Source organism: Triticum urartu, chromosome 2A (assembly GCF_056163025.1).
Source record: "Triticum urartu cultivar PI428250 chromosome 2A, HENAU_Tu73, whole genome shotgun sequence".
NCBI classification, from domain to species: Eukaryota; Viridiplantae; Streptophyta; class Magnoliopsida; order Poales; family Poaceae; genus Triticum; species Triticum urartu.
In genome coordinates, this window is record NC_141874.1 from 332079562 (window position 1) to 332095778 (window position 16217).

Below are 16217 nucleotides of genomic sequence, written 5' to 3' on the forward strand. Positions count from 1 at the left end.
CTACTTGGTTGCCTATACAGTTCATAGACAAGTTAATGGATACTACTAAAAGACTCAAGATAAGTGTGAATACCGATGATGGCCCTCTCGTAGGATGACGAGGGAGGATCCCCGGTGGAGTGTTGTGTTGGTGAGTAGTGGACTCGTGTGCGAAAAATATTTTACTGGTGGAGTTCCGTAGGATAGCTTAGCCAAGAGTCAAAGCTGGCTTGCTGCATTAACCCCACCACCTTCTTGAGAATAAGCATGTATAGTAGGTTCTGATGTAAGACATGCTGAGTACCTTTGTACTCATGTTTGCTTAATTACTGTTTTCAGACGACAACACCTCCCCCTCCGATGGGTTCTACGTCGACCTTGACGTCGACGAGTGACTAGCCACCCAGGTGGTGATCCTGGCCCTGGAGGGCCCTATGTAGATAGACTGGCTTCGAGAAGCCTTCTTTCTTTCTAGTGTCTGTACTCAGACCGGTTGCTTCCGCATGTGCTTGTATGATTGTATGACTTGAGTGTCGGGTCATGTGACCCCTATCTGTATGAACATGTTATGTATGGCTCCCTGGAGCCTTTTAAATGAAGTACTTGAGTTGTAGAGTTTTGTTGTGATGCCATGTTGTATGTACTCATATCGGGCATATTGTGTGTATGATTGAAATGCTTGGTATGAGTGGGATCCGACAATCTAGTTGTTTATCCTTGGCAGCCTTTCTTATGGGGAAATGTAGGCTAGTGTTCCTCGAGCCATAGTAGTCCGCTACAGCCCGGTTCACCGGAGTCCTGCTAGCCCAGCACTACTGTTGAGGACACTTGACTGGCCGGCATGTGTTTCACTTCGTTCCTATGTCTGTCCCTTCGGGGAAATGTCACGCGGTGACTTCCGGAGTCCTGCCTAGCCTGCTACAACCCGGGTCCTCCGGAGTCCTGTTAGCCCAGTGCTACAGCCCGGAATCACTCGCTGATGACCGACATGCTCGATGTGATTCATGTATGCCTGTCTCCATAGGTCTGTGCCGCTTTGGGTTCACGACTAGCCATGTCGGCCCGAGTTCTCTGTCATAATGGATGCTAGCGACACTATCATATATGTGAGCCAAAAGGCGCAAACGGTCCCGGCCATGGTAAGGCGATACCCGTGGGATACCGTGCGTGAGGCCGCAAAGTGATATGAGGTGTTACCGGCTAGATCGATGTGACTTGGAATCGGGGTCCTGACAGCATGGGAGTCCCAACTTAGCCCATGACAAGCTCTCACGGTCAACGAAGGAATATACCTCCTCCCAAGACATTCCGATCAGACTCGGTATCCCGGTTCTACAAGACATTTCGACAGGGTAAAACTAAACCAGCAACACCACCCGAATGTGCCGACAAATCCCGATAGGAGCTGCACATATCTCGTTCTCAGGGCACACTCAGATGAGCTCTCCATATAACTAAAACCAAACCTCGAGTTTCCCCGAGGGGGCGCTGCACAGGACTCTAGTTTGGACCAACACTCAGAGGAGCACTGGCCCGGGGGGTAAAATAATGATGACCCTTGAGTCCGCGAAACCCAAGGGAAAAAGGCTAGGTGGCAAATGGTAAAACCAATGTTGGGCATTGCTGGAAGAGTTTTATTCAAGGCGAACTGTCAAGGGGTTCCCATTATTACCCAACCGCGTAAGGAACGCAAAATCCGGGAATATAACACCGATATGACGGAAACTAGGGCGGCAAGAGTGGAACAAAACACTAGGCATAAGGCCGAGCCTTCCACCCTTTACCAAGTATATAGATGCATTAATTACATAAGGTATATTGTGATATCCCAACAAGTAAACATGTTCCAAAAAGGAACAACATCTCCATGTTCCAACAAGGAACAAACTTCAATCTTCACTTGCAACTAACAACTCTATAAGAGGGGCTGAGCGAAGCGGTAACATAGCCAATCGACGGTTTGCTAGGACAAGGTGGGTTAGAGGCTTGGTTCAACAATATAGGAGGCATGATAAGCAAGTGGTAGGTATCGTAGCATAGGCATAGCAAAAGAGCAAGCAACTAGCAAGCAAAGATAGAAGTGATTTCGAGGGTATGGTCATCTTGCCTGAGATCCCGCAAGGAAGGAGAACGAGTCCATGAAGAAGACAAACTGACGTAGTCGAACGGTTCCTCACAAACGCGACGTTGTCGGAACCAACCCGAAGAAGCCACACCGGAAAGAAGCAAACAATCATGGTAAACAACCACCACATAAGCATGGCATGATGCACAAACAATTATGGTGCATGTCCGGTTTAATGAAGCATGGCATGGCAAAGTGCACAAATAACCCTACGAATTAAGTGGAGCTCAATATGCAACTCCGTTGCATATTGACGAAACACCACATGACTTATTTAGTTTGATCTCGTTTATGTACCCAACAAGATTAAATGTTGTTAGCATGGCAAGAGGTGAAGCAAATGAAAACTACCTATCTAGTCAAGGTTAAATAAGGCCGGAAGCAACGAACAACAATTCCGGAAACTCCTCATGAGCATATTATAGATTTGGTACTGTTCTGTCCTAAACATAATTTTTGAGTTGTTAAACATGCAAAGTGAAGCCACCATGTTAAACTAGGCAAAATTCTACCCCATTTACATATAAGGATTATTTAATTCGGAGCTACGGTTATTTAGTTATGAATAAAAGCATTTTATCAAGTTATTTAAGCAAATTTAAACAAACAGCATTTTAAACATCTCAAACATGCATGAAAGTTGGATATTGTGAAACTAGATGAAATTCTAATCAAGTTTCATATATAATTTATTTAGATCCGATGCACGGTTGTGAAGTTATTAAATGCATGAAACTAGGGGGTTTTCTATAAAACTGCAATTCCCTGGAAATTAGCTAAATTCATAGACTGAAAAAAACATCCACGGGTTGAAACTGGTGCAAGTCTGGGCCAACTGGAAAAAAACAAAAGGGACGCTGCTGGGGGGCGTCTCACCATGGGCCAAGGCCCAGCTAGCAGAGGAGCAGCAAGCCAGCGAGATCTGGCGAAGAGGAGGCAGGCTGGGCCTGGCTGGCGACGAGGTTCAGCGAGGCAGGACTGGTCAACGCGAGCGGGCGAGGCGCTCGTCCTCTGCGTGACGCAGAGCTGCGGGCGGCGCCTGGAACAAAGCTCCGGCGAGTGAGGCGAAGGGGCGGCGAGGCAAGGGGCTTGACGCGGGCTCCCGGCGACTCCAGGTGACGAAGGGCGACGAGGAATAGGGCGCAAGGCGAGAGGGCGGCGTGAGGACGCCGACGAGCTCGTTCTTCTCTGACGAGAGGAAGCAGGCGCAGCGGGACTTGCAGCGTCGGTGGACCTCCAGGAAGAAGATGGCGGCGACTCGGCGGAGCTGTGGCAAGGAACGACAGCTCGGCGGTGGGATACGGCCAGGACGGGCCTGTAGGCAGCGGATCCGCGCGGGACTTTAGGCGGTGCGACGAACTTGATGGCCGGCAGTGCCATGGGGCTCCTGTGCAGAGAACGAGAGAAACTTGAACGCAGGGAGCTAGAGAACCAAGAGAAAACGAACGAGAGGAGAGGGAGAAGAAGCATGGGCAGCAGGGCACTCATCTCCGGAAACGGCGGCGCTCCAAACTGCGGCGGTGGCGCTCGTGGCTCCAGCGTGGAGGCCTCGGGCTCCTCTCGAGCGGGCACGCAGATGCCTGCTGGCGGTTGCGGGAGCTCAGGGGGCTCCCCTGGCCGTTAGATGCAAGATCCGGCGGTCAGGATTGGCAAGAGGGGCTGGGTCTGGTTTGATGGATTGGGTGAACGAGATAGGCAGGATGGCTGCGCGTGGGTTGGCTCGGGTGAGATCCCGAGCAAGATGCTGCTGGCGGCGGCGCGAGGGACAAATGCCTAGAATTTAGGGTTAGTCTCGAAATGGACAAAGGGGACACTATATATAGCGATTCAGATCAGTTTAGGGCGATTTGGTCCCTCCGATCGTAATCGGACGTTTCAGGAAAAATAGACTAGGGGCCCAATTAACAAAACAGAGACGTTTTGTAGATGTTTGGGGATGTTTCGGACACAACGGTGACGACTGCTCGGGTCGGGTCCGGGACAGCTTTCGGGCGCGCGCGCGAGGAGGGCCGCGGGCATAACCGAGAGAGCCTACGTTAGATCTGGCGGTAGGTAGTGGACTGTGCAGAAGGTCTCAGGCTGAGAGAAGAGAAGAGAGGCCCGGCAACTGTTTCTGGAGACCGAAAACGTCCGACGATAGACCGACTATATTGCCGCTATAGTTATCCGTTGGGGCATCAAATGATCTCCGAATGCGATGAAACTTGACAGACGGTCTATCTACACTATAATAAGACCACACGTCAACTCTCATCCCATTCCGAGAACATTTTCCGGCCACTTATAAAATAATATTTCGGACATGCCGCGGGCGCGTGCAAGTGTGGCTGGGCTCAGAACGGACAACAGAAAGAACTGGGAGATCCGGGCGGATGCAAGTTTTGAAAAAACATGATGATACAATGCACATGATGACAAGATGAAATGCAACACGCAAGAAAATGACATGGCAATGACAACGAATAACTGGAAGACACCTGGCACATCGGTCTCGGGGCGTTACACAAAGGCTAGGCAATATGGGACTAAACGTATACGAAAAGAGGAGAAAAGAAAGAAAAAGACAACGTATGGGCCTTTTAGTTCGGCCGGCCGCGTGTGCACAGTGCGGGCTGTGGTGCGTGTTTTTTTTGAACTTTTTTGAAGGAAAGAAAACATTTTTTTGAAAATAATAATTTTTTCATCTCCAAGCATAACTGAAAAATAAAATAAAAAATAGCTATGTTGCGTGCGTGGGCCACGGGTAGTTATGGGACGCACGCTCAGTTTTTTTAATAGAAACATAAAAGGAAAACTGAATAATGAAAATAAAATAAAATTTTATATAGGCATATTACATATTAGAATTTTCAGAAAAAGATTTTCTATAACATGAACATTTTTCTAGCGTCAAATAAAATCCACAATAATTTCAATAAAGCAAACAGTGTGACTATTGCAATAAAACCTCATAAAAATTATTTTAAAAACACCAAAGTAATTTCAAATTTCTTTCTCTCCATTTTTCTACAGTAGGGAATCATTTGACTCTAATTTCCATATATTTTATTATTGGCGAAAAATAATTTCAATAAAAACAAAATTACTCCAAATTTAAAATAATTTCAAAGGGACTTTCAATTTGATTCTTTTAAACTTCCAACTCATATTTCATATGTTTTGAAGAAGTCATTTTATCTTCTCTCATGAAAATCATTGAGTTGCTTAAAGTTTCTGAATTTGAAATAGTTCCAAATGGAATTCAAATCTTTTCAAAACCCTTTTAATTTATTTAAATGGAAGAAGTCATGCCATATTCTCTCTAGGGTTTTCTGATGAAATGAATTTGAATTCATGAAGATCATAAATGCCAAGTGAAAGTTTGGCAAACTCCTTTTATTCCCTCTCATTTAACTTTCAAAAAGTTTGAAATTTCACTCAATTTCACACAAGCAACCACACCATAATCAAACAATCAATCAAAACTATTTATTTAATATAACATTCCAAAATTTAGAATTTTGGGATGTTACAAGAGGTATCTCTAGGCCCTCTCGGTAATGCACATCACTATAACCCTTGCAAGCAATGTAACTAATGAGTTAGTTGAGGGATGATGCATTCGCAACGAGTAAAGAGACTTGCCAGTAACGAGATTGAACTAGGTATGATGATATCAATGATCGAATCTTGGGCAAGTAACATACAGATGACAAAGGGAACAACTATGTTGTTATGCGGTTCGACCGATAAAGATATTCGTAGAATATGTAGGAGCCAATATGGGCATCCAGGTTCCGCTATTTGTTATTGACCACAAAGATGTCTCGGTCATGTCCACATAGTTCTCGAACACGTAGGGTCTGCATGCTTAATGTTCGTTGAAGATATAGTATTATATGAGTTATGTATGCCGGTGACCTTGTTCGGAGTCCCGAATGAGATCATGGACATGATAAGGAGCTCCGGAATGTTCCGGAGGTAAAGATTGATATATAGGATGATATGGTTCGGCCAAGGGGTGAAGCCCACGAGGCTTTAGGTTGGTGCAAAAGGAGTTTTGCGGAGGCTAGGGTGGCCAAACGCTGGAGACCCTGGCGTCTGGCCCTGGGCCAGACACCAAGGCCCATGGCTTCTGGGCCAGACGCCAAGGATTGTGGCGTTTGGTCCTGGAGTCCTAGTAGGACTCTTGCCTTTCGGGCAAAACCGAGGCTTTTGCTCCAGGTTTCGATCCCAGGGCTCAACATATAAATAGAGGGGCAGGGCTAGCACCAAAGACACATAAAGAAACACCAAGCCGTGTGCCGGCAACCCCGTCCCCTCTAGTTTATACTCCATCATAGTTTTCGTAGTGCTTAGGCGAAGCCCTGCGGAGATTGTTCTTCACCAAAACCATCACCACACCGTTGTGCTGCCGGAACTCATCTACTACTTCGCCCGTTTTGCTGGATTAAGAAGGCGAGGACGTCATCGAGCTGAACGCGTGCTGAACACGGAGGTGCCGTACGTTCGGTACTTGATCGGGACGGATCATGAAGGTGTACGACTACATCAACCACATTGATAAACGCTTCCGTTGTGGAAATCTGTGGAGCGGGGCACCGCACATGGCTAAGACAGTTTGTCAACTTGTGTGTCTATGGGGTGCCCCCTCCCCCGTATATAAAGGAGGAGGGGAGGGGAGGGCCGGCCCTCTCTATTGCGTGCCCAACAGTGGCATCCGAGCCAGGTATATGCATCACCTAGATGGATCTTGCTCTGATACCACAGTTGGGGAATGCAGTATTTCAAAATTTTCCTACGACCATGCAAGATCTATCTAGGGATGCATAGAAACGAGAGGGGAGAGTGTGTCTACGTGCCCTCATAGACCGAAAGTGAAAGTGTTTATCAACACGGTTGATGTAGTCATACACCTTCACGATCCGTCCCGATCAAGTACCGAATGTACGACACCTCCACGTTCAGCACATATTCATCTCGATGACGTCCTCGCCTTCTTGATCCAGCAAGACAGAAGAAGTAGTAGATGAGCTCCGGCAGCACGATGGCATGGTGACGGTGTTGTGAAGAACAATCTCTGCAGGGCTTCACCTAAGCACTACGAAAACTATGACGGAGGATAAACTAGAGGGGACGGGGTTGCCGGCACACAGCTTGGTGTTTCTTGATGTGTCTTTGGTGCTAGCCCTGCCCCTCTATTTATATGTTGAGCCCTGGGGTCGAAACTTGGAGCAAAAGCCTCCTCAAAGTCGGTTTTGCCCAAAAGGCAAGAGTCCCACTCGGACTCCAGGACCAGATCCCGAAAGGCAAGAGTCCCACTCGGACTCCAGGACCAGATGCCACAATCCTTGGCGTCTGGCCCAGACGCCATGGTCCTCGGCGTCTCGCCCAAGGCCAGATGCCAAGGTCTCCGGCGTTTGGTCCCCTGGCCTCCACAAAACTCCTTTTGCACCGACCTAAAGCCTCGTGGGCTTCACCCCTTGGTCGAACCATATCATCCTATATATCAATCTTTACCTCCGGACCATTCCGGAGCTCCTCGTCATGTCTCTAATCTCATCCGGGACTCCGAACACCATTCGGTCACCAACATACATAACTCATATAATACTATATCGTCAATGAACATTAAGCATGCGGACCCTACGGGTTCGAAAACTACGTAGACATGACCGAGACATCTCTCTGGTCAATAACCAATAGCGGAACCTGGATGACCATATTGGCTCCTACTTATTCTATGAAGATCTTTATCGGGCGAACCGCATAATATCATACATTGTTCTCTTTGTCATTGGTATGTTACTTGCCCGAGATTCGATCGTCGGTATCATCATACCTAGTTCAATCTCGTTACCAACAAGTCTCTTTACTCATTCCGTAATGCATCATCCCGCAACTAACTCATTAGTTACATTGCTTGCAAGGCTTATAGTGATGTGCATTACCGAGAGGGCCCAGAGATACCTCTCCGACAATCGGAGTGACAAATCCTAATCTCAATCTATGCCAACTCAACAAACACCATCGGAGACACTTGTAGAGCATCTTTATAATCACCCAATTACGTTGTGACATTTCATAGCACACTAAGTGTTCCTTCGGTATTCGGGAGTTGCATAATCTCATAGTCATAGGAACATGTATAAGTCATGAAGAAAGCAATAGCAATTAACTAAAGGATCATAGTGCTGAGCTAACAGATGGGTCATGTCAATCTCATCATTCTGTAATGATGTGATCCCGTTCACCAAATGACAACTCATGTCCATGGCTAGGAAACTTACACTACTACAGGATGGTCCAAACGCAACACTACAATCTGAGACTCTTCGACGAAACTATGTGCAATGCCATAATCGCAAACGATGGTGTAAAAGATCCGTCAAAAAAGATGCAAAACGTTTGCGATGGCGGAGCTATCAAACACGGTTCAGATTTTAGTTGCGTGTGCGATGTAGGGCATACGGTTCAGCTCAATGAACTGTTTTTGATGAGGCGAAACAAAAGAAACGGGCAGCCTGATGAAGGCGTGTGCGATATAGAGGATACGGTTCACTCGGATGAACTGTTTGTGATTAGGCAACACAAAAGAAACGGTCAGCCAGATCAAGGTGTGTGTGATACGCAGCAAACAGCTCCGTAATAAGAAATGTGTGCGAAGACCAATAATAACACAGATGATTGCTGCTAATAAGCCACCTATAGTAGAATAATATGTATACATATATAACTGAAATAAACATCCAATTACATAAGTGACTATACAGATCATTTGCACACACCTCAATAAACAATTGCGTGCATTCTAAAGTAGGAGAAACAATCATCTAGTCATCTACTTCTTGTGACGCTCCCGCCACTGCTATGTGGCACGATCCCTCGTCTGGGTCAGGAAGAAGACAGTTCCTCATGTCAACGATCCGCCTGTACATCCCGTAGCTTGTGTACGCGTCCATGGCTGCGTACTTGACATGTTGTTCATCTACTCTCTTATGCCACACACTGTGCCAGGGATTCCTGTCCTTATTGCTCTCATTCTTCATCTTCATGTAGTAGGGGTCGATGATGGCCGAGGCGAGGTCAACTAGGGAGTTTAGTTTGTTTTTGTCGCTGCCCCGGACCTTGTAGTGGCTTTGGATGTTGACAAGATTCGGGCACCTCCTACAGCCATTAAAACCAAGACACGTGATGTCACGTGAATGGTTAACAGAATGCACACTGTTTGTATTATACAAACGTTTGAGATATTAAAGTGGCAGCTATTTTTTCGAAATGCCCTTCTTCGCCGTCATTATTCAAGTGTGCCTTATCTCAAAATGGACACAAAAAATACCACATCATGTCCGGTGCCATTCCATCATAGCATGCCAAGTTTCATGAATTTCAGAAGAGTTTTGGATTTACCAAAATTTAAAAACCGGGCATCTCAATGTTTTGCCGGCAATCAACGGTGCCCTGGTGTTTGAAATTCATTCCCATTTCTTGCATGGGACCTAAGCATGCACCCAAGGACACATATTTGATTTTTCAACCAATTTATATGCACCAGAGCATGTGCATGTAGTTCAAATTAGAATTATGCACATAAATGCATTAAAAACTCAACTAATGCATAAAAATGTCAAAACGAACCCCGAAAAATCACAAAAATTGACACAACACTCCTGTTGTTCTATGTTAACACGTCAAAAAATTTGGAAGCAATAAGAGGCAATGGATATCGTTTCGTCCCCAAAGGTGGGACGTTCCCTACCGAAACCATCATGCTTGTTGTGAGAAGCTCTGGCTTGTGAGAAGCATATACCCAAACCTGCCCCAAACGGGACAAAAATTTTACCACGGCATGTTCATGCCGCTCCATGAAACCATGCCAAGTTTCTTGAATTTTAGATGAGTTTTGGATTTAGTACAATTTAAAAACGAGGCATCTCAATGTTTAGCCGGCAATCAACGGTGCCCTGGTGTTTGAAATTCATTCCCATTTCTTGCATGGGACCTAAGCATGCACCCAAGGACATAGATTTCATTTTTCAACCAATTTATATGCACTGGAGCATATGCATGTAGTTCAAATTTGAATTGTGCACATAAATGAATTGAAAACTCATTTAATGCATAAGAATGTCCAAATGACCCCCGAAAAATCACAAAAATTGACACAACACTCATGTTGTTCTATGTTGACACGACAAAAATTTTGGAAGCAATAAGAGGCAATGGATATCGTTTCGTCCCCAAAGGTGGGACATTCCCTACCGAAACCATCATGCTTGTTGTGAGAAGCTCTTGTTTCTGAGAAGCATATACCCAAACCTACCCCAAACGGGACAAAAATTTTACCACGGCATGTTGATGATGCTCCATGAAACCATGCCAAGTTTCATGAATTTCAGACGAGTTTTGAATTTACTAGAATTTAAAAACCAGGCATCTCAATGTTTTGCCGGCAATCAACGGTGCCCTCGTGTTTGAAATTCTTTCCCATTTCTTGCATGGGACCTAAGCATGCACCCAAGGACACAAATTTGATTTTTCAACCAATTTATGAACTGGAGCATGTGCATGTAGTTCAAATTCGAATTATGCACATAAATGCATTGAAAACTCAGTTAATGCATAAAAATGTCCAAACGAACCCTGAAAAATCACCAAAATTGACACAACACTCCTATTGTTCTATGTTGACACGAGAAAATTTTTGGAAGCAATAAGAGGCAATGGATATCGTTTCATCCCCAAAGGTGGGACGTTCCCTAGCCAAACCATCATGCTTGTTGTGAGAAGCTCTGGTTTGTGAGAAGCATATACCCAAACCTGCACCAAATGGGATAAAAAATTTACCATGGCATGTTGATGCCGCACCATGATAGCATGCCAAGTTTCATGAATTTCAGACGAGTTTTGGGTTTACTAGAATTTAAAAGCTAGGCATCTCAATGTTTTCCCGGCAATCAACGGTGCCCTAATGTTTGAAATTCATTCCCATTTCTTGCATGGGACCTAAGCATGCACCCAAGGACACATATTAGATTTTTCAACCAATTCATATGCACTGGAGCATGTGCATGTAGTTCAAATTTGAATTATTCACATAAATGCATTGAAAACACATTTAATGCATAAAAATGTCCAAACGAACCCCGGAAAATTACAAAAAATGACACAACACACCTGTTGTTCTATGTTGATAGAACGCACACAGTTTGAACTATACAAACATTTGAGATATTAAAGTGGCAGCTATTTTTTCAAAATGCCTTTGTTGGCTGTCATTATTTGAGTGTGCCTTCTCTCAAAATGGACATGAAAAACACCACAGCATGTCGGGTGCCATTCCATGATAGCATGCCAAGTTTCATGAATTTCATATGAGTTTTGGATTTACTTGAATTTAAAAACCAGGCATCTCAATGTTTTGCCTGCAATCAACGGTGCCTAGTGTTTGAAATTCATTCCCATTTCTTGCATGGGACCTAAGCATGCACCCAAGGACACATATTTGATTTTTCAACCAATTTATATGCACTAGAGCATGTGCATGTAGTTCAAATTCGAATTATGCACATAAATGCATTGAAAACTCAGTTAATGCATAAAAATGTCCAAACGAACCCCAAGAAATCACAAAAATTGACACAACACACTTGTTGTTGTATGTTGACACGAGAAAAAATTTGGAAGCAAGAAGAGGCCGTGGATATCGTTTCGTCCCCAAAGGTGGGACGTTCCCTACCGAAACCATGCTGCTTGTTGTGAGAAGCTCTGGTTTGTGAGAAGCATATACCCAAACCTGCCCCAAACGGGACAAATTTTTTACCATGGCATGTTGATGCCGCTCCATGAAACCATGCCAAGTTTCATGAATTTCAAACGAGTTTTGGATTTACTAGAATTTAAAAACCAGGCATCTCAATATTTTGCCGGCAATCAACGGTGCCCTAGTGTTTGAAATTCATTCCCGTTTCTTGCATGGGACCTAAGCATGCACCCAAGGACACATATTTGATTTTTCAACCAATTTATATGCACTGGAGCATGTGCATGTGGTTCAAATTTGAATTGTGCACATAAATGCATTGAAAACTCAGTTAATGCCTAAAAGTATCCAAACAAACCTCGAAAAATCACACAACACTCCTGTTGCTCTATGTTGACACGAGAAAAAATTTGAAAGCAATAAGAGGCAATGGATATCGTTTCGTCCCCAAAGGTGGGGCGTTCCCTACCGAAAATCATCATGTTTGTTGTGAGAAGCTCCGGTTTGTGAGAAGCATAGACCCAAACCTGCCCCAAATGGGACAAATTTTTTACCACAACATGTAGACGCTGCTCCATGATAGCATGCCAAGTTTCATGAATTTCAGACGCGTTTTGGATTTACTAGAATTTAAAAACCAGGCGTCTCAATGTTTTGCCGGCAATCAACGGTGCCCTGGTGTTTGAAATTCATTCCCATTTGTTGCATGGGACCTAAAGATGCACCCAAGGACACAGATTTGTTTTTGCATCCAATTTATATGCACTGGAGCATGTGAACATAGTTCAAATTTTAATTATGCACATAAATGCATTGAAAACTCAGTTAATGCATAAAAATGTCCAAACGAACCCTTAAAATTCACACAACACTCCTGTTGTTTGATGTTGACATGAGAAAAATTTGAAAGCAATAAGAGGCAATGGATATCGTTTCGTCCCCAAAGGTGGGACGTTCCCTACCGAAAACCATCATGATTGTTGTGAGAAACTCCGGTTTGTGAGAAGCATATACCCAAACCAGCCCCAAATGTCACAAAAATTTTACCACGACATGTTGATGCCGCTCCATGATAGCATGCCAAGTTTCATGAATTTCAGATGGGTTGTGGATTTACTAGAATTTAGAAAACCGGGCATCTCAATGTTTTGCCGGCAATCAATGTTGCCTTGGTGTTTGAAATTCATTCCCATTTCTTGCATGGGACCTAAGCATGCACCCAAGGACACATATTTGATTTTTCAACCAATTTGTATGCACTGGAGCATTGTTAAGGACATCAATACCATTGTTACACCCACATCCCCTACTGTTACATATACTGGACCAATTACTAGAGCTCGCGCACGCCAATTAAATTACCAGGTACTTTCATTTCTTGGTAATGATTCTAATGTTCATGAGATTATGATGCTGCCTAAATTGGATACATTTGTTTTGCTTACAAATGAAGGGCCTAGCTTGGAGAAGGATGAACATTGGAGCAAGAACACGCATGGAGTTGATGGCATGCGCAAGGGGATCAAGAACGGAGTTACAAGTGATGATTTCAGGACTTTGAAGCCGCCATAAGGAGTGCATGAAGCCTTGGACGAAATATACAAGATGCCACTTCATAATATTGGTCCATAGGCTATTCTAGGTGCTGCGTCACCTTATTAATGGGCCAGGCCCATGTAATTTCGAAATACTTAAGTATAGGCTATTTTTAGAGTCCGTATGTGTGGGGAAACAAGAGTTAGGGTTGGTTTCGGACCCCACCCTCAAGGGCCACGAAATTCCCCCCTCTTCCTCCATATATACAGCCCGTAGGGCGTCGTTCAGACTTTGGGTTTTGTTTAGATTAAAAGTTCACCATAGCTGCAACTTCGCGTACTTTGTTTGTGTCCAACGACCAGACCAAGACGTCACAGAACCCCACCTTGATCAATAAAGCTTTCATCTTATATTCCCAATATCCCGATTGCAATCTCAGTTTCGTGCTTGTTCTTCGTTTGCTCGCAGGAAACAGACCCTCGTGGTTAGGTTGATCGTGCTCCGGCGTGGTCAATAACCCTCGGAAGTTGGTTTAGCGATTGCTAAGGCGCGACGTCTCGCACGTTCGTAGTCGGATCGTCAAGGTCGACTCCCACAGAAAACGATAGCCACCATCTCATCGAAACATCGGGACACCTTAGCCTCTATCAAGTGGTATCAGATTCCCAGGTTGCTCGGTGAGATTTTACAGTTTTTCGTAGATTAGATCGAGTCTGTTCTTCATACCTACAGTCCACGAAAAAGCCAGAAAAAAAATTAGGGTTAGTTCATCATATCCGAACCAATCCGAGCCTTTGCATAATCTTTTTAGGGTTTTTGCTTTGTTGAATTTGCGGTTGCATCGTCGTGTCAAGTTGCTGGTCTTAGAGTCTAGTCTTTTAGAGTTTCGAGTTCTGGTCATAAGTTGTCATGCCGCCGCCGCACCATCATCATCGCCCATCTACCACTTTTGCTTATCCGCCACCGCTCTGAATCCATATCCATATACCACCACCAATCCGTATCCATATACCACCACCAATCTGTATCCATATACCACCACCGCTACCATATACCACCACCGCTGCCATATACCACAACCATATATCCACCACCAATCCGAGTTCTTCTCATATTAGGTTTGTTCTTGAGATCAATCTAAATTCTGATTCGTGTTTCCTTGCCTGCGTAGGTCTCGGAAAAAAAAGAGTCTGGAGACCCCAGGGCAGTTTTTAGGCCAAAATTTTCAAGGGCAATTTTTTTTTCCTATCCTATTTTTAGGCTTTTCTGAGTCTTTTGAGCCACGTGCCATCATAGTGATTTTTTGTCGCACTTTTTCATCGTCGCTGCCCTGATTTCCAAAAAAAAAGCGAAAAAAAAATTTCATGCCCATCCTATCAGTTTGACGAGGGAAGAGTTTTGAGACACTCGCCATTATAGTGATTTTTCGCAAAAAAAAGAGGAGCGCAAAAAAAAGGAGCGCAAAAAAAAGAGCAAAAAAAAAGAGTTCCAGAGTGTGCTTTTCCCTTATTTACATGCAGCGCCGTGATTTTGTTAGTGTTCTAGGCTCGCGTCTCTAGCACGGTCTAGCCTAGGACCAGCACAGTACCATCGTTGAGCGTTTATTCAACTTTGCATCTCTGAATTGATTATTGCTGACCCTTTTTGCTACCATACTATAAGCCTTCCCAGCTCCACATACATCTACGTCGTGCGTTTGACTCTCCCTGGCAATCGCTCTATCCAAGCTTTTGAGAGTTTTGACTACAACGGTTGCCGATCACCGCCTGCTGCTGGGTAAGAACTGGTAAGAATTTGAGATTTGCTTGACGGATTTGTGACACCCGCCACCACCACCACTTGTTAGTAGTCTGTAGGATCATATTCTTTTGTTTCTATTGCTGCTAACCATGCCAGGATCACAAGTCGACGAGACTGACTGGGAGAACTTGACGAACAAGGAGCTTCATGATAAATGGCTCCTGAAGATGCTGACAGGTATGAATGTTTAGTTGCTCAACGTGTTTTGAGTGTGCAGGTTACACAAGCTGAGCAAAATCAGAGGCATAATTTGTTCCATACAAAGGGAGTTGTGAAGGAACGTTCTGTTCGCGTGATCATAGATGGAGGGAGCTTGAATAACTTGGCTAGCATGGAGATGGTGGAGAAGCTATCTCTCACCACAAGACCACATCCACATCCTTACTACATCCAATGGTTCAACAACAGCGGCAAGGTTAAGGTAACACGTACTGTTCGTGTGCATTTTAGTATCTCTACATATGCTGATTATGTTGATTGTGATGTGGTACCTATGCAAGCATGTTCCTTATTACTTGGTAGACCATGGCAATTTGATAAAAATTATGTACACCATGGTAGAAACAATCAGTATACTCTTGTTCATAACGATAAAAATATTACTTTGCTTCCTATGACTCCTGATTCCATTTTGAAAGATGATATTAATAGAGCTAATAAAGCAAAACAGGAGACAAATAAGAGTGAAAATCAGATTGTGGCAAAAGAATTTGAGCACCAAATGAAGCCTAATAATAAACCATCTACTGTTGTTTCTGAAATTAAATTGAAAAGTGCATGTTTACTTGCCACCAAATCTGATATTGATGAGCTAGATTTTAGCAAATATGTTTGCTATGCTTTTGTGTGCAAAGAGGCATTATTTTCATTCGAGGACGTGCCTTCCTCTTTGCCCCCTGCTGTCACTAACATTTTGCAGGAGTTCGCTGACGTCTTTCCACAAGACGTGCCACCGGGATTACCACCTATTCGAGGGATTGAGCATCAAATTGACTTAATTCCCGGTGCTTCGCTACCCAACCGTGCACCATACTG